Source organism: Aethina tumida, chromosome 1, assembly GCF_024364675.1.
Source record: "Aethina tumida isolate Nest 87 chromosome 1, icAetTumi1.1, whole genome shotgun sequence".
Lineage (NCBI taxonomy): Eukaryota > Metazoa > Arthropoda > Insecta > Coleoptera > Nitidulidae > Aethina > Aethina tumida.
In genome coordinates, this window is record NC_065435.1 from 1,419,849 (window position 1) to 1,443,517 (window position 23,669).

Here is a 23,669-nt window from a genome sequence, read left to right on the forward strand (position 1 = left end):
TATTTTATTTTTTTTTTTTTTAATTTAAATTTAATATTTTAATTTTTTTCTAATTTAAATTAGATATTTTATTAAGAAAGCTATGTATGTATATGAATTAATTAAATAAGTATTTATATTATATGTTAAACTTTCCAAAAATCTTTAATATATAATATCCACAATACAAATATTTTATTTTTTTTAATTTTTATTAAATAATGTATTTATTTTTTTAATATAAATTAAATATTTTATTTTTTTAACATACATTAAATTAAATATTTTAAATGAATTAAATATTTTATTATTTTACTTTTTTTTACTTAAATATTCAGTTTTTTTATTTTAAATTGAATATTTTATTATTTTTTTTTAATTTAAATATTTTATTATTTTATATAAAATAAATATTTTATTATTTTTTGCATTTAATTTATTTAATTTAATTTAATTTAATTTAAATATTTTATTATTTAAGTAATTTTTTAATAAATCAAAAACAAAATTAAATTTTAATTTAATTAATTGAATTTCAGACCTTAAATTGATACATTCATACGTGAAAAATAATCCAAGAATCACCCTTAAATATTTTACCTTACTTTTGGGACATCCTTTATAAACGTAAACAGATTTCATATAAAATTATTGAACAGTTTTTAGTTGTTCAACCACTGACGTCATATTTAAAATCCGTTTTTGCAAACATAGATGTACAGTAAAACAATTTAATTAATGAAATTAAAGCTGTACAGATTTTTACTTTTTTACAAAGATGGTGAAAGCTTATATTCTAAAGAAAATGTAAATATCATTTATCTATGAATAATTTAATGTGTTAAAAGGCAAGCTATTTATTATTTATGTTGTGGGGAAGAAAGACGATTAAACACTGTACATTATATATATATATATATATATATATATATATATATATATATATATATATATATTAATTTGAGAGGGATTTGTGTTGTATGTATCGTTACATAAATTCAAAATAAAAGGGATGGAAAAATGTATAAACGAAACAGCTTTGCCTAATAAATAAGCAGCAAATCACTAATTAACCTTACGTAGTTGTACATAACCAGAACGACTTTATTTATTTTTGTCGATATGGAAATGTAAATAAAGGTTTTAGAAGTCACTGCCAGAACACATTACAGAAAGTATGAGGCAACAAAATTATATTAATAAACTTGTTCGGAACGGTGTGTTGGGTTGTTTGAATTTAATCAACTAATCATTGAAGTTGAGCCGAAATTCCATTAAACTATAAAAGCAATTATGTTGCACACAAAAACTTCAGTATTCTGTCAATATTCAATATCGCAATCGACGCCCCGACACCCGAAAGATTGGCGATTACGTTTCTGGTTCGTTAATGCGGTTTTGCTAATTGCTGGTGTGACAAGTTCGAATTAAAAAAAAATTAAATAATTCAGGCTTTTTGACAATTTAATATAATTGAACTATTATCTGTATCTGTTAATTGATTGGGATTGGTTTTATAGTCGGTGACACAATAAATATATATGTAAATTCGGGTAATTAGTAGAATGGATTAATGAAGCATGAAATTGAAATGTACAATTATTGAAATTTGCTAACACCGCCCATAGTGAATATATATTCCCTAGTTTGAGCAAAGATGCAACCCTAATATTCAACTGAAATCCTATGGTAAATACGATTTCAGTATAATGTTGATAAGTTTCGAAATCGATACTGAATACCTAATTCGGGACAACATTTGGCCAAGTTTGTATACAATGCATTGGTGTCCCACACAGAATACTATATTATGTAAACATGCCTCTTTTCACATGTTTTGTCGCCATTCGCTGGACCAAAATCGAATAATTTTACATTCCGGTCGGAAGATCAAAGTATTATGAAAATACTAAGGATGCATCGCATTCAGCCGCACCACTTTTAAATAAAACTTCATCTCTATGCTAAACAACTCAAGTGTCACATGCTACATAACGTATATATTATGCTTAATTCTCTTTCTCCATCACAAACACAGCAAATTGAAACCCTTCGTTTTCAATATCAACCAAATTTACATCCACAATTTTTATTTAATCACTTGTTTTACATTAATCATTTGTAAAAACAAAAACGTTTGATTTGTCATTGTAGTGGAAACATAGAAAAGTAGAAAAAATTGAAATATGTATGTTACAAAAATGGAGAAATAAATTTTAAAACTGGCGAATGAGCACACGTTTATCACCCCCTGTTTAAAAAATGACGAATGCACCAAATTGCATCCGCTGTAATTGCAACAGTCTATTTTAATATCAAGGAAGTTTTACACACTCGTTTTGCTTATTGTAGCGAATTCTTATACAATATATTGATTTTCGTTTATTAATTTCTTTCTAATGTTTTCATTTATTAATTTTAATAACTGAAACAGTTGATTTTTGGTCAAATTTTATAAATCTTAAGATTATTACACTATTTAATGTAAAGTTTTAAACACATTTTGATCTAAAAAATAAACAATAAATTTATATATTTCTTTTCCTCTCTATAACTTTCCGACTCTTTCCAATCCTTTACTTTGATAGTATGTAAAAGCAGAAACGTTTGATTTGTCAAAGAAGTAAAAACGTAAAAGAACATACACCTTTAGCAAAATCGGAAGAATAAATTGTTTAAAGTTTCCTTAATTTATTACATTATTTAAATACGTCGCAAAATTGCGAAAACAATAAAATTGAATTGAAACAATTTATAAAATTGCCGAATGATTTACATTCACTCCAATTTCAAGAATATATATTTGATTACCAAAGAAGTTTCGCACATCTTGTTCATTGTACATCGGCTTATTCTCAGAAAATAGTTTTCTCATTTACATCCTATTACTCTTTAATTCCATTTGATCTTTTACTTTGATAATTTGCACTGATTTAATAACTGTTATCAAGTATTACAAATAAAAAAAGAAATCAGATGATCACATATCACAGTTATCAAATTTGATAAAATTACATTAACTAATTAAAAGAATCTAGTCTAATATCAAGGATGTTTTAAACTCTCATATAGAAAATAAACAAAAAGTAGTTTTTCCTTTTATAACCGATTTCTAATACTTTACATGGATAATATGTAAAAGCTGAAAGTAATTTATTAAATTATTTAAATATGTCCTTTTGCTTTCTCTAACATTTCAACTCCGTCTGACCTTTTACTTTGATAACACCTTTCTAATGAAATTAGAAAAATATAAAAGTACAATTATAATGTCAAAAATAGGGAAAGAATAAAATTGTTACTAATTAAAAAAGGTAAGAAATTATGTAAATTTAAAATTTACTTTAAAATACTGGAATATATTTTAATATCTAAGAAATTTTAATTTGTCAAAGGAATAAAAACGTAAAGGAACAAACACCTTTATCAAAATTTAAAGAATAAAATGTTAACAGCAATTTTAATTCCAGAAAGTCTTACCCTCTAATTTGTTCAATTATTTTCAAATAATTATAATGTGGTACATTTTCACTTTAAACACAAGAATCTACTTTAATATCAAAGAAGTTTTGAACCATTTTGTTCATTTTACACAACGAAATAAAAAATAAATTGTTATTCCTTTTCCCTTCTATAACTTTGCGACTTCTTCTAATACTGTACTTGGATAATTTGTGAAGGAAGCAACGTTTGATTTGTCAAAGAAGTAAAAACACAAAGGAACAAACACCTTCAGCAAAATTATTAACAATAAAGAGTAATTTTAATTTATTATATTATTTAAATAGAAGTAGAAAAATGTGAAAATTCAAAATTGCTGAATTATTTGCTCTCTAATTACAAGAATTTACTTTAATATAAAGGAAGTCTTTCACCTCTAATTTGTTCATTATACACCCGCAAATTCTCGAACAATAAACTGTTTTTCCTTTTGCTTTCTATAACTTTTCAGCTCCGTTTGATCTTTTGCTTTGATAATTTGTCAAAATAGAACCATTTAATTTGACAAAGTAATAAAAGCAAGAAAAAATCAAATATCTTAATGAAATTAGAAAAATATAGTAATAAGAACAACTATGATGTGCTTAAAATATTAAAAGAGTAAAATTATTATGGATTAAAAAAGGTGGCAAATTTGAAAAATTACATTAATTTTAAAACATAAGAGAGTATTAGATCAAAGAAGTTTTGATTTTGTTCATTTTACACAAGGAAATAAAAAATAAATCGTTATTGCTTTTTCCTTCTATAACTTTTTGACTCCTTCTAATGTTATACTTAAGCAATTTGTGAAGGCAGAAATGTTTGATTTATCAAAGTAATAAAAACACAAAGGAAAAAACGCCTCCAGCAAAATTAAAAGAATAAAGTGTTAACAGCAATTTTAATTTATTATATTATTTAAATAGGAGGAGAAAATGTGAAAACTTTATTGCAACAGTTTTGCTGATTGCTGAATGATTTGCATTATTTTTATTTACAAGAATCTACTTTAACATCAAGGAAATCTTACACCAAATTCTTGAACAATAAACTGTTTTTCCTTTTGCTTTCTATAAATTTTCAATACCATTTGATCTTTGACTTTGATAATTTGTCAAAATAGAAACAATTAATTTGGCAAAGTGGTAAAAATATCTATCATCAATCTAACAGTAAAATTATTTTGGAAAAAAACAGGTGATAAATTTGATAAATTATATTCACTTTAAAATATAGAAATATATTTTAATATCAAAGAAGTTTTGAACCCACATTTTGTTCATTTTACCCAAGGAAATAAAAAATAAATTGCTATTCCTTCTATAACTTTTCGACTCTTTCTAATGCTATACTTTGAGTAATTTGTGAAGGGAGAAACGTTTGATTTGTCAAAGTAATAAAAACACAAAGGAACAAACACCTTCAGCAAAATTTAAAAAAATAAAGTGTTAAAATGGACTTTAATTTATTACATTATTTAAATACGTCACAAAAATGTTAAAATAAAACCTTTTGCAATCATTTAAAAAATTGGCGAAAGATTTGCATTAATTATAATAATCTATTTTAATAACAAGGAAGTTTAACACACACGTCTGATAAATTTTGTACCTTGTTTTCCTCTTTCCGTAACTTTCCTTTATTTGAATAATATGCAGAATCAGAAACATTTGATTTGTTAAGGCAGTGAAAACATAAAACACCAAACGTCTTTATTAAAATTGCACAGAGTACACTGTTAAAAATATGATTTATTATTAAAATGCGTCACAAAATGTTAATTTGCATTCGCTCTAATTACAAGAACCTATTTTAATAACAAAGAAGTTTTACACCCACGTTTTATTCATTCATTGTATACGAGGAAATTCTCAAACAATAAATTGTTTTTCCTTTTGCTTTCTATAACTTTTCAACTCGGTCTAATGCTTTACTTTGATAATTTATAAAAACAGTACGTTTGATTTGTCAAAGTAGGAAAACACAAAAGAACAAACACGTTTAACAAAATTATTGTAGAAGGACATAAAGTCAAAAGCAATTTTAATTTAATACATTATTAACCTAAGTTCAACAATCAACTTAAAAAAAAACTTAAATTCTTTGTCCTTGTGTTTCTGATTTTTTAACTGTGTCATTGTGTTGAATATAAAACGATATATTTAGTAGAGAGGCTACATTTTCAGAATATATTTAAATACAAATTTAAAATGCATTTAAATAAATAAAATAAAAACTTTTGGCCTGCATTAAAGTAGATAACGACAATATATCATTCGTTTAACAAATACAACGGCAAGAAGTTAATTAAACATGAACAAAAGAGACAATTTAATTACATAAAAAATTGCTTAATACAATTATACATTCTTCTTTGGCGTTTTTAACGTTGGACGCGTCGGAGTGGCGGAATTGAAACAGCAACTGAATTTTTAATAGATGGACGTTTTCCGTTTTCAGAAGAAATAAGGTATGTAAATTTGAAGTGTGTTGCGCTCTTTCCCATATGAAATATTAATATAATTAGGACATGTAAATGCGAACAAACGGTTTTAAAGGTGCGCATCGAGAATTGCGGATGCGGATGTGGTCGAAAGTTTTCGTAATAGTTTTGTGCTTAAGAGCGGGAAGTGTTGAATTCAAGTTTTAAATAAACTCATTACGTGGGAATGCGACTAATTATTCTCGCATAGTTATTTTGAGTGATATTTCATATTTCCTTTGTTTGAAGGTCCGGTCAACTTGCCCATTAAATGTTCCGCCATTGTTTAATATAGGTCTTCTCGTTGTGCTGCTTATATTGTTGATAATTCACTTTAAACGTTTTACTGAAATTTCCCTGTCTGGTGAATTAATCTGATTTTGACCTCGTTTCATGTGACAAAATAGCATAAGTTTTAACTAGAATTTACATTAATTGTTTAGCGTAATAACTTCACGCTAAATACTTTAACGACCTCGAACTTTGTTTTTAAGCACCCACACAATTTTCAGCTGAAGTATTTTTTTATTGAATAAGGAAAAGGTTGGAGCTGATTAGCAAATGTATTTTTTACTAACATATGTGTATATAAATGGTTACTTCTAATGTGTATATATAAATATCTTTACTAATAACTTCTTTATATGTAAGATTCAAATTGTAAAAAAATGGATTGGATTGGTTTGTATATAAAGAGTAGGGGTTGTTAAGAGATTTATAACAAACAAAAAAAAAAACGAACAATTAGGTCTAAAGAAGATATTAGCTTTATTACTGAACAAAACTTATTCAAAGTAAGGATTACATGCATACATAGATAACAATACATAGCTAATAAAACTGTTTGATGTTTCTTTAATTGTTTGAACATGCAAATTTCTCTCTAAATTTGTTTTTATTATACATAGTCGTAAGTTCAGTGGTTATCAACTGAATGTAATGGTATAACCTAATGGTTTAAATATAGAAGTGTTGTCTTGACATTTGAATTGGTGCTCTGATTGTGATATTAAAAGGAAACGTTGCAATCTGTATTAATATATATTTTTGGAATTGTGTGTGGGGAACAAAAGCATGCGAGAGAAGCAAACGTGGCTTAAAGCATGGTAATTTTTATTTTTCTATTAACGAGAGAACTTTTCAGACATGTTTCCGGGTTATCCTTTTGCGTGTGATCAGTTGAGAGGGAACTTTTATGAAAAGTTGTAAATAAACATAGTACGTACATGTCAAGACCACAATTCTATGTGAGTTGAACAAACATTAGTGCTGGTAGTGATGAATGTCTACTAAATGGCGCGTAAGCTGATCTAACAGCTGCTACCGAAAGCCCGCCTTTGATCAATTTACACTCAACTAGAATTTTTAGGGACAAAACGCCAACATATAAATTTCCACAAATCATGTTAGTCCGGAGTTTTTGCTGCCCGATCCCTTCGCTAACTTCGATATAATCACCGCAAAAAACCGGCCAAAAATGACACAATCAACGCACTCGGCTGTATATTAAGAAGGAGGTGCATAAATAAATCATCGCAGACGTTAACAAGTTTCGTTTTTAGCAGTAATTGCACGGCAACTATTAAATTATGCCCACTTTAATTATTGTTGTCTTGCAGTTTTGCCATTGAAAATTTATTCCATCCGAGCGAGAGCGAAATTCAAAATTGCACCTGTCCAAACTTTAGCACAGGTTTAAACAAAATTAATTAATAATCTCGAATTAGCTGCATATACGTACTTCAACGTACACAATCTGATAATTAGTTTAAAACTGCTTTGCGACTGTCTTGGGGTCATTAAACATTCCGCCCAGGAATTTAAGTGCGACAGCTATTTTTTCACGAGGAAACGCCGTAAGACGTCGAATCTATTTAGAGAAAAAATGCCGCTTTCACGTTGATTTGAGAACAGTAGGATGTACAGCTGTGTCAACGTCTTTAAACCTGAAAATTCTTAGATTGAGTCTATCTGTTGGGTGTCCTGAAAAGATCCTTGTTATATCCTTCACTGACTGGATAAATAGCGTTTCAGACAGTTGCAAAGACTTTTGAAACAACCTTGCACAAACGTAAACTATACATTTTTTTTTTAATTTGTGTTTTATTGTAATTCCTCGAACGGGCGCAGCTTTAGTCAGTTGATTATTGGAGTGCTCTAAGCTTTTGATTTAAGCATAAATCATTATTAATCTGAGTCGTCGTAATCCCCTGACTAACAACAATAATTGAACACAAATTTATTGATACGAATCCATAAATACATAAATTCAGCTGAATTACCGTCTGCGGCACACGTAAATTTACAATCAGATTAAGAAACGTCCGGACAACAATAATTAAACAAAGAAAAATAATTATGATAAGATAAAGCGGACATTTTTGTGATTACGCAAAACAAAATTTTAATTAAATCGCGATCCGAAGTCAAAAACAAAACTTGTGCCAAAAGTTAAGTGAATAAAGGAGTGGAAATTTATTCACCTCCCTCATTATAAACACGCCGAAAATTTTCCATCCATATTTTAACCCAATTATACAAAATATAGTCGGGACCTGTTTTAGTTTCAATTCTAGATTCGGTTAAAACAAGGTCCCCCCCCTCCTCGGCTCCCCATCTATTTTAACTGAATTAATGCCGGATAGCTTCAAGCAGCTACTGTCTCAGACATATACACTCGTACAGCTGATCTAATAAATCATAATAATTTATATCCCACGCGGGTTCCAAATGAATTACTCTTTACGTGCATTCTTTCGTTTGATAAAAGAACTGAAGCCAGTACTAATGGTTCTTTGAACTGTCTTTTGTATATAGAAACTATTATTATAATGTGATGGTATATATACATGCATAATATATTAATATATAAAATATATATATATAGATATCGTTTGTTGTTTTATAAATAAAAAATATAATGATATATTAATTGTTTTATTCTAACCACCTTTAATATATTTATTTTAACATTATATCAAAGGTAAGTATATTATTTTATAAATTACTGTTTATCCAATATTCTTATTTTTTTTGAAGAATCATTTTTGTAAATTTTTTAAAATTTTAGATGAGTATCAGACTGTGCCAGCTGTCGACTTTAATTTTAAAAGGTCTTTTATAACAATTAACAGAAATTTACTGCTAAAAAAATAGAGAAAATTGATAATCCTGTATCCTGATAAATAACTATTTAAAATGTAATCGTTTCAGTCTCAGTTTTTAACAAAATCAAAATTTTGAAAGAAAACCACATGTAACAAGACCAAAAACTATTATTTAATCTTTGTATATTAATTTTTTGAACTACCACGTTGAGAATTTTGTTTTCTCAAAATTCAAAAATTCTGTTCAGTTAATGTATTGTTTTCTAAATGAATGAAAATGTTTGGGATTATAATGGTTTCTCCTTATGCAAAAGTTATAGTATATTATATATAGAATTTAAATCATGTCATTATGATTTAGTTTCATAATTAGGAAAATTCTTAAATTAATTTGGCAAAAGTGTAAATGAAGTTGTAGTTTGAAGTAGTAGCGTTGTTGGAAACTTTCTGTGCCATAAGGACTTATGTCATCACCTACTTCATCCCTTTCTAGAAACGGGGTTTATGAAAACTCTAGTTTATATTTATTACATTAAATTTTATTGAATTTCTTGTTAGTTGTTTTATTTGCTTATATATTTATTTTTAATTTTACGAGATAATTAAGTTTAATTTATCTTTCCTTTCTTTTGGATTACTTAAGATTTTTATTTGTTTTGTTTTCTTATTATTTATTTGTTAATATAGACAGATTATTGTTAACCTGAGTTTTTATTAAATTCCTAAGATCCAAATTATGTACTTCAATCTAAGAAAAGCTAATGATCGATAAAATGATACTAATAGTAAAAATATTTTTCACATGCAGAATGGTAACCAATTTACCTATACTCATAAAATTATTATTATACAATTGTTTAGCAGTCCCACACCTGCAATTCAGTTTTACCCTTCTATATAATTTACCCACATAAGATTAATGAATTATATTATAAATTATAGTAAAACGGATTATGAGGGTTATCTTGTGTGTCAATTGTTTCACATCTGTTTTAAAATTGTATCTATAAAGCAAACGTTGTTTTATGATGCTTTTTAAATTAAAACATAATATGCAGCCCCCATAACATTTTTAATTTAATATGTGTCCAATTACATATTATATAAAGGTATCACAGAATTCAATAAATTACCACCTGCAATTCAAAACATTAATAAAACACTCCATAATTGTTTTAAAAGCACATTAGCGAGGTGGTTGATTTAATTAAATAGTGTTTTTATCGAATGTATTTTATTATGTTAATTATAATTAATAATATGACCTTTATTTGTTTGCTGTGTATGTTAAAAATTATATAATTGTATGGCATTGGTTTATTATTTCATTGTGTTAGTTGTAGATTTAATATTATTATTTTATGGGGCTAACCTGAAAGGTATACCCACTAAACCTACCACCACTCGACCTCAAATGTGTTGATAGTTTAATGGGCTTTAACGCCTTCTAAAAGTTTTGAACATTATATGTTCCTCAATTAATTTTGATTTAATACCTTCTTTGAGAGTTTATAACAGATTCTTGTGGTTACTGCATGCCCCTCAAGAGTACAACAAAGTCGTATTGATAACATTGTATTCTTCTTACCTTTCTTAAAGATGCAATTGAATATTAATATTATTTAATGCTTTATTATCTAGGGTTGACAACTTCTTATAAAGTAATTTGTTTTTTATTCTACTTTTTTAATTTGCTTATAAATGCTTTACTTTGATAAATTGTAAAGAGATTTGATTTATCAAAATAGAAAAATAATAAACAAAAAATATTTTCTGCGAAATTAGAAAAATATAATAGTAAAAAATTGTATAAAATTCAATTTCTAAAATAATTTCTTTTTAATTAAAACATGAAACAAGTAACAAAATGTACCTTGATTTTAAATTAGAAAAATGTTTGTTTTACTTTATATGATTTTTTTTAATTAAATTTGCTGGCCTGACTAAGGCATAATCGTTTTTTTTTAATTAAGGATTCTTACTTTTATTAAATTTTAATTGTTTTCAATATTCAGAATTTTGTAACCTCATTAAAACTATATTGCACAGTCAAATCATTAAATTTGCTTTACTCTAGATACCTTTACAATATTTTAACATTATACAATTTTATATATTATCCACATATTTTTTGTATTTTATAAAGTGAAAAATAACGAAATATTTGCAATATCTTGAATTTTGTTTTTAATATTTATAAGCTATTTGAGTTTATGTAATTTATATTTGTTTAAAGTGGTGGAATAGTACCGAGTGTGGGTATAACCTGAAAGATGTATCCTCTAAACCTACTACCAGGGGATTTTAAATGTAATGCCCGCTTACCAGGTTTGAAACCTTTTTGAAAGAAGGCTAGACAGAAGACTACAGGGAAAGTCTTCAGTCATTACATTTGACTGAAATCGAAATACTGTCTGAGTAATAATAAACAAGTTGATTTCTTACAATGAATTTAATAATTTCAAACTTGATAGTTCTTGCTAGGCCATGTCTATACAGTAAAGATTATAACTTGCTCATAGCCACGCAAGTTTTACTTGCACGTAGTTCGTGTGGAGCTTCCAAGTGAGTTTGAAATCTAGATGGAGTCCTAGATATTTAGTGTCCCTAGACCATTGAGTATTATTATTATCTGTGGTTGGCAATCTTTTAAAAAGTAAATTGTGATTTATTTTGTTTTCTATAACTTCTCAACTAATTGTAATATTTTGATTAATTGAAAAGACCTCTTACGTCTCAAATTAAAAAAATATAAGGATAAAAGAGATTATAATTTAAATTCTTAAATAAATTACTGTTTTTAATAAACTTGATTGACTAAACATCAGAAATTTTTGTTAATTAAATTTGCTGGCCTAACCAATTAGATTTAATCGTTTTTTTTTTAATTGCATACACTTACTTTCATTGAATTTTAATTGTTTTCAGTACTCAAAAGGGCTGTGAGTAGGGCACAATTTTAGACATTTCATTAAGTATATTGCTCGTTGAAATCGCGAAATCACATTAACCGACAAATGGTGCAATAACCCTAGAAATGGTTTGTGCCCAACGCCACTGGATATATCGATTTAATGCCGGATAAAATTTTACCTATTGTTGTTGTTATTTGTTGGGTTACGTACGTAAAAAAATTAAATCGTATCAAAAAAAAAAGCAAAATCGATAGTCAATTGATGTTTGAAACAATCCATTCATCTGCCCATAAAAAATCCAGTTTTTTTATTAAAGTTAAATTGTCTCTAATAACACCCAATTTTTGTGTTCAAGGAATCTGTTTAATTTTCATTAAAAGATAATTAATTTCTGCTCGGGAAAAAAATCCTTATCTCTTGCAGTAATTTTAATTAATGTGATTATTTTTGGTAAATTAGCAAACAACCTCCTTGCGTTGTGCGATTTTCGTACCGCTCAACACAAAAGCCGAGATATACATTATACAGCTGCTATTGAAATCTGTTCTTGCTATATATTCTTGTCATTTAATTCCTACACTTCTACTATTTACTACTCCCTATACATTACACCTCTTCCGAGATTTTCCTCTTCCTTTACGCACTGTCATCCGTACCACTTCCACTTTATATTAATCTCATTCGAGCACAATCGACGCATTTTATTTATTTTACCCGGGGAAATTATTTGTTACACGCTATTTTGTATAAAAACTACGTCTTTTGTGATGTAAATCAAACAATAAGGGTATTAAAACGGAATAAATCCCTTTTATTCTATTCAAATTTAACTCACAATCAGACCAAACCAAATTTTGTCAATAAAAATGTCACTTTAATTAAACTGAACACTAACAAAAGGAAAAAGGTCGTTTCAGACACTCTTTATATTTCTTAGATCCTTTAAGACCTCTCCCGTCGGGATTCCTTTAAACCCAGTTGTTTTTACATACAACAACTAATCGATTATTGATTTTAATAAATTTCAATCAATTACATTTACATTTACTTCATATTTTCATATTTGTAAAGTGTCAACGACATCTGTTACTTTTTAAAATAAATTTAATTTTACACATACGCCTGACAAATTGTTAAAAAAAAATTAATAAATACACGCACATGTTAATAAAAAACTAAATTAATTTTTTACATATTTTTTATTAATACGTGATACATTTATTAAAAGTTTATGAATACTTTTCACATATGAATTGGACTGTACAATGATGACCTTTTAATTATCATCTGGTCCAGACGATGTGTTTCAAGAAATAGTTCAAAGGCTTAAGCCTGTTGCCCAAGAGGGTTCTATTATGGGATGGGGAGGAATTCGTTATAATGGCCGTACCGAATTGTACATATATCAAGGCATGACGACCGATCGATATATGCAAGATATATTGTTAATGGTATATTATTAAATTTTCAAGCAACTATCACCGATAACTTCAATATTTTTGAAGATAATACGATGATTAACGAGAGATGATTCGCAAATACAAAATGTTGTAAGCAATTATTATATAAAAATTGTCTTCTTTTAAAAACGTGTCACGTTAATAAAAAATTAAAGGGTGTTAATTTGAAAACAGTCAACTTAGCTACATTTATAGTATCATTATCAACTCATAAATCTCAGGAAACTTCAACATATTGACAGCGTAATAAATGTTATTTGTGTTGTCACTGTTTCGAGTAATTGACTTTTAAAGTAACTGTAAGATAATAATATTTGTATCTGTAAGTAATGTTAAAAACATAAAAATAGATAGAATTTCTTATAAAAAGCCAAAAATAAAATATTAAGATAATAAAGACTTTTATTCATAGACCATAATCCCAAAAAATTAATAATTTCAAGATTTTAATTTATTAATTTTATTTACCTTGATGGGTTTCATGGACATTATTTTTACATCTATATTTGTTCGAGTTTGTAAGTTAACGTTGATTGAATTTATTAGCTGTGAACAAACTTTCATTAAAATGTTTAGATAGGTATTACAGATATTATAAAATAGATAATTTTTTGAAAACTTACCACCCTGTATATAGACATAGATTCATATAAAGTTTTTTTCTTAAAATAAACTCAAGTGTATGTGAAGTAAAATATTTTTTTTTACTTCTGAAACACCCTGTATAGACTAATTTTCAAAATAAAATTAAAACAATTTTATAAAAATGAATGAATTTTTTGCATGAATTCGAAAAAATGACAAAGTAAACAGGTTTGTTTGGAATTGATAAAAATTTGGTGCGACATAAAAGGCAAATTTTTATTATTATCTAACACCGAAAAATTTCAAACGTGCCGCGGTGGCCTTTTGATAGACATCAAAGAAATACCGCATATACGGGCCCGGATGTGAGTGTGTGTGAATGTGCAAATGCGAAAACCGATCGATTATTTCATCTGTCCGATTTTAATTCGAAATTGCGTCTTGCCGAAATGCAACACTAATGCGGCGGTTAGAACGCGAAACGCACGCCAAAAACCGTTATCAATTTTAAATAGAGACTTGTCGTCTGCAATTTCCCCGACTGTAATCAAATGTTGACAATATTAAATTTCATGTAATCCCGTGCATGACTGTATTGCAAGGCTCCGCGACGTACACCGAGTTGTATAATATCTACTTGAACTCAGCAAAATGTAAACTTCACACATCGCTACAGATATATTAAATTTAAACTCTTCTATCAACATCATATTTATACATAATTAAACTGGGGTATAAGGAAAGTAATATTTTATTAAAAGTATAGTTGCTGTTGGTTTTGATTAATTTTTATATGTGCGACATCTATTAATGAGTAGCACAAAGAATACAAATACAAAAACTGCACAATTTTCATCCCAATTATTTTACAAATAAAACTATAATAATCGTCAGAAAATGACACAAAATTTAAAATTAAATATTTCATAAATAATTTCATAAAAGGAATTAATTCAAAATGCATCCTGTAAGCATATAAAACATAAAAATAAGATTTAAATTAATTAAATATTATGTTGATTTAGGTACAAATTAAAGAAATAATACATAAACATTTTAAAAATATTTTGAGCACATTTAATTAGAGACGTACATTTCCTAATTAACATTAAATAGTAACTTGTGCAATTTCTCTAGCCACATTTAAAGAATTATCCCTTAAAAAAATACTTGACATCAATTAGTCAGCAGCAGGAAGCGCATACGATTAATTCTGTAACAGCGTAATTTTCTTTGAGATTGAGGAAGAATAAACCGGGTCCCAAATAAATTCACAGACTTCACATAGTCTTAAACTGACAGATTTACATTCGGAAAAGGATTAGTGTTCAAATGAAATTTATTATTAGACGGATTTGGGGTAATCGCTCGTGATTTTTTCTTCATCCCTAATAATTCATATATTTTAATATTTATCGGATTTATGTAACGTTTCCTAAAGATTTAAGCTGACATAAAACATTAATGCTGTATAGGAAAATTAAATTATGCTTGAATATCAGAAGTGAGTTCAAGAAAACTTTAAAATAATTGAAAGTAATAGTTTTTTAAAAAAAAAAGGATTTATAAAGTTTTCAGACGTGGTAATTGCTAATTTATGGCGCCCTTTTAAGAACCTAGCCGAGAATAAAATACAGTTTTTTATGAAACATGGATGTTCGCTAAAATTTTAACCGCTGTTAATATTTTACCACAAAGGAAATCAATAACACAGTTAATTTGATACCGCTAATGTACTGGTCAAATTATAAATTAATGAAACAAAAGGTATTACAATTAATAAATATTAAATTTACATATATCCACTACAGAACGTTTATTGAATAAAGTAATGTAATAAAATTGTGACTCTCAATCAAATCATCAACGTTGTTTTATTTTGAACAGCAATAATAGAAACAGGGATGAAACGTATAAGTACATAAAGTAAATTTACGATAATCTTGTATAATGTGGAAAAGGAAGATGGTCAGTTCATATTCTTTATCCGAATGACCTTTTAAAAGTCGGCGATAACGTCTTTGTGCCTTATTACACTGCGGAACACCCTATTAAGTGCATTTCCATGGAAAAATTGCTGGCTTAGCACTACCAGCCGAATCTGCTGGGATATTTTTGATATATTTCTTTGTCATCCTCCACTCCCTTCCTCGCCATTGTTTCAATATAAGCAAATGTAGTATGAAAATATCAATTATTTCAACGTGTAAGACGTACGAAAAATGAATATGACGTAGATTAAATTTGACCGGCGACTAGCAACGATGCAGTGAAAGTACTTTCGTTGCAGAGTGAATTTCTGACCTTGTTTCGTGGTACAGCGGTACTGCTACCTGATACACTTAAATTGATAATCAACTTGTGTTTTCCTCTAAGGTGAAATAGAATGTAGCAATTCGGACGCGATTAAGATGGTTCACGTGGAAAAAACGCGACAGTTAAGGATGTGATTAGCATCAGTTTCCTACGGCTTCGGCTTCGGGTTTTATCTGTTTTGTAACAACGGTCTGTCTTCCTTGTACACGTAATATTCCGTGAATGGAACGCGATTTTATTGCAGGCAATTACGGTTATTAAACGTGCTGCTGATGGATTGTTCTCAATAAACAAAAAGTTAATGTCTGAATTTGTCGGGACTCGCAAGGGAGAATTTTCAGGCGATTTACCATTAATGAATTTATTATTATTTGGCGTTAAATAAAGAGCACTTATCTTCTATTATATTGTTTTTATTTTATAACTCCCCTTGTTTTGACATACCAAGTTATCATCAAATAGTCTGCAATAATTTAATATTATATCAACAACTTTCTTTTTCTTTTCCACGGTTTCTTTTTCTTTCAATGGAATTATGTTTATTTTATTATCCTAACCTAACCTAACCTAACCTAAATTAAGATTTCTTAGTGATATTTTTTACTATTTGAAGTTAAATACAAAGCATTTCTCTGCTATTATTTTGTTTTTATTTTACTGAACAATAATATAATGTCACTAATTAAAATAATAAATTATTAAAACTTCAATTCTAAAATCTACACGTTAAAAGAATTATGTAGGTTAAAATAAACATAGAGTTTGTTGATAGTACACTCAAAATAATGAAATGCTTTAATTGTTTATGTTGTTTTTTAGGTATTATTTATACCTACATAATTCAATTGTTTAAATATTGATATAACATCATACACCTCCTTTATTGAGACACTACTGGTAATTATTATAGCAAATATTTTAATCATAACTCTTTCTATTTTTGCTTTCTTTATACAGTATATAAAATATTACTTTTATATACTTATAATTTTGACCCATCTCCGTGGACAGACTCCACCATTTTACAAATATTATACAAGTCAATATTTCTTCAAGCTTCTTTGAATTACATTGATGAGACCATTTAAATTTGTAAAATATAATTTAACTAATCTGTCACAATTTTGGATGGGATCGTTTTCTAATTGAAATACACATATTAAGGGCATCATTTCTTCAATATATTTAACCAAATTGCTGTTTAATATATCACTGTACATAAATCAATCTAAGGGACTTACCCCATGACAATTGAAGCGTCCCCATTGAATTACCACCATGTTTCATTGTGGGTATAACTTTTTGTGAACTTTTGTCCCTGTAGGATGTTTAACATAATTTAATTAATTAAATTTAGACTTGTCACTAAAAAATTCCATCACTTTTCTGTGGCTCAGTTTTTTTTTGTTTGATTTGATTGGTTATTTTTAGTAGAAACTAATTATCTTCTCACTGAACTAATTTCAGCAAACCCTCTTCTTCCAGGTTGGCTTTAATTTCAGTTGACATTCTAAATATTCATTTATTAATTTTTTGAATTTTTTAGACTTTGTTGAAGGTACATTTAAAATAAGGATTAAATAACAGTGAAGAAGTAAGGCACAAAATTTTGGCTGGACGAGTGGATCCATTAATGGTTTAGGTTGTTTTCTAAGTGTTTCTTGCAGATGATTTTCGAAATTGCATTTTTTCTTCATCTGCTTTGATTCTTTAATATAGATTGCATTATAATTATTTTATAATAATGTCCAACAAACTTTTTTTGTAAAATCTGAGCTTTTTGTTCCTTTTTCAACAAATTATAATAAATATTGTAGATATTAATTGTGGCAATTTTTAGATTTTATTTTAATTTTTTATTATTATTATTTTGTATTTTTGTTTATTGATAGTTTTGTTTTCTTCCATATTTCCATATAATTTTTTTATAGATTCTTTAAATCTTTTTTCGTTAACTCCATTTTCTTATGCGATTCGGATTATTATTTTGTTTATTCTATGAAGCATGCTGTAGAAAGTATAGTATTTGTCTTGGGTACAATGATATAGGTTTTATGGAAATATTGCGCTGGTTGTTGTTAGTTTCCTATATGTCATAACTGAATTATGCATATAAATTGGTACACAAGAAGAATTAGACAAATTCTACAAATATATAAATGATCAAAAACCAATATTAAAGTTTACAGTAGAAGAGGAAGAATAAAGAAATAATAAATAAGCATATACAGAAACAACACGAGCTATATTTATTATAACAACCAATCTAATAATTTCACAAGACTCTATCGTTGTACGTAACACAAATATATTTCATTCTACAGCGTGTTGCACAGAATAAACAAGATCCCTCACAAATAATAATAATAATAATAATAATAATAATAATAATCCAAATCAGACAAGAAAATTGATTTAATGAAATAAAAATATCTAACTAACTAATCTCCTAAAAGGAAGAAAAAAAGAAAACTACCAATATAGAAAAATAACTTATAAAGGACACAGGAAATAATATAAACAAAATTAAAAAAAAAATTATCTTATTAACTGCTCCCAAAACACAGAATACTTTATATAACTTTTTAAAAAGCTCAACGGAGAAATCACAAATTTTACAATAAAGTGGAATATATAAACTATTGTGCAAATATTGAAACGCTATCTACATTGTATAAACAGAAAGAAATAACAGTAAAAGAACATTTACAGAATAAAAATTCAAATTTTGATCATCATCTCATATTCAAGAAATAAATCTATGCTTGTTATATAATAATAAAAAATACCACTAAAATTTAAATTAGATTAATAGAATAATAAATAAATAATGAAATAAAGAGTATCCTAGTACTACTCAAACAAAAAGAAATATATAAAGAAATTTTATTTAATGGAAAACCAATTCAGAAAACTAATAAAAAATTAAATGAAAAAATATATTAAAACTCATAAATATAGAAGAGAAAAAAGAAAATAAATATATATATATATATATAAGAATATAATCAAATTGTTTAAAAATTTAGTAAATTTTTAAATTTTAAATAAGTAAGGTTTAAAATACAAATATTCTTATTTAACTTCAAATAATTTAGAAATACTACTGTTAAAGTGGATAGTACAATTCAACATATAAGTTAATTTCATCTCGACAACTCTAAAGGGATGTTGTGTTGGATATGAATGTGTCAAGCTTAATCAGTTTTCAACGGTTATTGATAAAATTATTGACAGTTTATTTTTTTTTCACTATAATTTATACTTACCGGAATAACAAAACACCATTACATAAGAAGTTCCGCGTTGTTAATTAATTTGGCGACAAAATTATTCGCGTATTAATTAGGAAACTTGCAGGTGTAGAACGCGATTATTAAATCAATTCCTCATATTTTCTACAAAATACTTGTTGTACCCGTACACCAGTAACTGAAATAAAAATTATGCCATGCCAGGTGCGATACGAATTAATTGCATAATGATGATGAACGATATACCGAGTATTCACCATATGGACTGCCAATTGTTATTAGCTACTTGTTTCTGTTAAAATGCACTTTTAAAAAAACATTACATAAGCGAATTTTACACAAGATTACGCGGCTAATCCGCAGATATGATGAAAATCACTTGGGCAATTCCCAGCAATTCATCGATTATGCAAAATGCATTTATTCAATTAATATAATATAGGTTGTAACCAACATTTTCCACGCAACGATGCAATTTGGCGACGCTGATCACTTCATCCCGGACGAAGTGCGTTGAACTGCGCACCTTTCTTTTCAACAAAAATAAACAGTGTGACCACCAAACATAAACACGTGTGACGAACCAAAGAGGTCTGTCTGATCTTGAACACGATCTATCTCAATAATTACATGCGCCAATTTCACCTGACTGTTACACAACAACTGTTACGTAACATTGAAACAAAAAAAAAAGTGTGCGGTTGAAATTTTTCCGTTTTGCTAATTTTAGATATAGAAATTGCAGTTTTTATGGTGAGGTAATGGCTAGTTAGTTAAATTCTATTGCTTAAGAACAACCGGGCGTTTGGCGTCTTCCATTTTAATGGCAATTATTCAATTGGAGTTTTACGAATAAAATTTAACTGGCTGTAAACGCCTTGTTTTGGGTAATAATTTCTGGTTGTAATTTTAATTGTCAACCTCGAACAAAAACAACGTGACTTTCTACGTCATACATTTTTTTGGTGCATTGTAGTAATTAAACGAAATTTACCATCGAAAACAGAAATACGTTTTTTCTCTCTGTGTGTAAATTAACTGGAAAGTAAAAGCACTATTAAAACGAAGAGGTGGTGATAAATTATTCTCTATAAACAGAAAGTTGTAAATGTAAACCCGGGGCAGACGCGAGAGAGAGAAATTTGTCTTAAAAATGAAGGGATGCTGCGCCGGACTAAAACGTTCATGCTCGTAATAAATTTAGCCCAATAAACGTTGTGCTGGAATCAGTAAATTTTTTCCTGCCAGGAAAACCTTTTGAGTTGCTGCAAATCTGATAAGTAAAAGTAAGATTGCAATTATCCTCAGCAAGATGAACAAGTGTAACGGAGGTAAGGCAATAACGAACACCTAGTGTGTTTTCGTGGTGTGACGTATCAATTCATTTCCGTACATATTATTAAAATCACATGTCATCAAAATCGTTGCGGAATAAGATGGAGAATGTACCCGGCTCCTTTTGCCTTTCTTTTGTAGCCAAACGGTTGTTGAACCTAGTCCATTTTTTTTTTGTCAAGTGATTCAGACCATGTTTATGGCGGTTGATGACTAAAATTTCCTGACAATCGAAAACAAACTTTCGTATTCAAGATCATTCCGATAATTAACGTCCCACACGACCAATCGATCGGCGAATAAATTAAAAGATGTTTCGGCCGCGTTTACGAGGGTCCAAAAATCAGAGTACATTTTTGTGTGATTAACGTGTGCAGTGAATAACAATTAATTCTGTGTTATTGGCATTTGCATTCGGTTTTGCTTCCAGTACAAACTGTTTTCGGACAACTGCGTGCGACAAACGTGCTAATTTATTCATACAAACAACGTAAATACAACATAATGTAGTATTACTTAATTTGAATATTTTCTTTTGTACGTCCAAAGCTCGCGTACCATATATATATTCACTTTGTGGTAATTATCTCGCAGTGTGGCGCAGTCTCAAAATTATTCATCAATTATTGTTGACCCGTAAATGTGATATACCTACTGCATTATTTACATAAACAAATGACAAACACATAGCGTGTCATGTATGCAAATTAACAAAAAAATTCCTCGTATTTGTTTTAAAAAGTATGTGAATCAATAGTCGGGGGTCGGTTTGAATGAAACAAATTAATCCGGGGATTTTCATCAACAATGTGTGGAGGAAATAATTCGAACGCGGAATGAAATTCGATTCAATATTATTTTAAGATATTACGTTACCACTTTTTACTTGATTACTTTCTAATATTATTTACCTTTTATATTTCTATATTAATTATTTATTATTACATAATTTTACTGCATTATTGTATTCTTATATTGTCAGGATATTATTTTAAACCTTTGTTATTTCATTAAGTAATTAATAATAATAATTTTTTTGTTACTTTATTTATTTATTTATTTTATTAGTTTATTATATTTGTGCATTATTATGTTACATGTTATTTTATTAAGTTCTTATTTAAAATTTATGTTACTTTATTAAAATTTTATTATTTTATTATATTTTTATGTTATTTTATATTATAACTCTGTTACCATATATTATTTTATTATTACATTTATTAAAAATATTACTTTATTAAAACTTCATAGTTTGTTATATATTATATCGTTGTTACATTGTATTATTTCATTTTATTTTATAACCACATTATTATCTAATACTGTTACTTTATTAAATTATTATATTTAATTTTTATTATTTTATTAAATTATTATTTTAAATTTATATTACTTTTTTAAAACTTTATTAGTTTGTTCCATTTTTAGATTATTATATATCATATCGTTTCTACATTATATTATTTCATTATTTTAGAAATAAATTATTATCTTATACTGTTACTTTATTAAATTACTATTTTAAATTTATATTACTTTTTTAAAACTTTATTGTTGTTACTTATTTTAAATTTGTTACTTTTTTTAAATTTCATTAGTTTCTTACATTTTTAGATTTATATATTATGTCGCTGTTACTTTATTAAATTATTTTAAATTTATGTTATTTTACTGAATATTTATTAATCAGTTACATTTGTAGATTGATATATATTATATCGTTACTATTTTATTTCATTATTCTATTGTCACATTATTTAGTTACTTTATTAAATTATTATTTTAAATTTGTCACTTTTTTAAATCTTTCTTAGTTTTGTACATTTTTAGATTATTATATATTATAGCGTCGTTATATTATATTATTTCATTACTTTTTGGTAATATTATTATGTTAAACTATTACTTTAAGTTGCTTTATAGGTAGTTATATATTATGTTAATATGTCACATTATTAATTTATTAAATTATTACTTTAAATTTTTGTTGCTTTATTAAAACTGTACTATTTTGTCACATATTTCATTATTATAATATAACGTTATTATCTTAGGGCAAAACATCGAAAAATATTAAATTTAAACATAAATAAATTACCTAAACAAAATTAAAGAAGTTGTGGATTCAATTGAGTAAAATTGTAACTGGATTTTGCCCTGCATGTTACAAGCTTTGTAACAAACAAGATCGTTACCAAATATTCCGTCGGCCCTTTGAGTTCCACAATTTTCTGCAGCAAATGCAACAACAATTGTCGTGAATATTTCGATTGCAACTTACATTACATTTTTATCAAAATGAAAGAAGGATAAATCAATTTCACTATTTACATTGTATATCGAATGGAAAAACGGATTACGAGAGTATAACGTGTAATGCTATCTAGTCATTTTTCAGTACTGGAAAGGCATTAAGGCAACAGTATATGATAACACCATAATCTCAGCTTTGTACAGAATTTTGCTGTGTGTGCTTTTGAAAAAACAGACGCAAAAGTTAAAAGCTCCCGTGATAAATCGAATAATCAAACGGCGGACATTGTTCACGTTGTCCGAACTATTTTAAAATTACTTAATTTTGAAATTCATCCGGCAACTGCAGACAGACATTACCGTGCTAAATGTGAGGCGCACCTAAATTTATATTTAATAAAGACCGGGAACATAAAACTGACACATATCACTTTTACGTATAATAAAATTTCCGTTTATGTTACAAGGACTCCTTAAACGCTCATTTCGGAATTTTC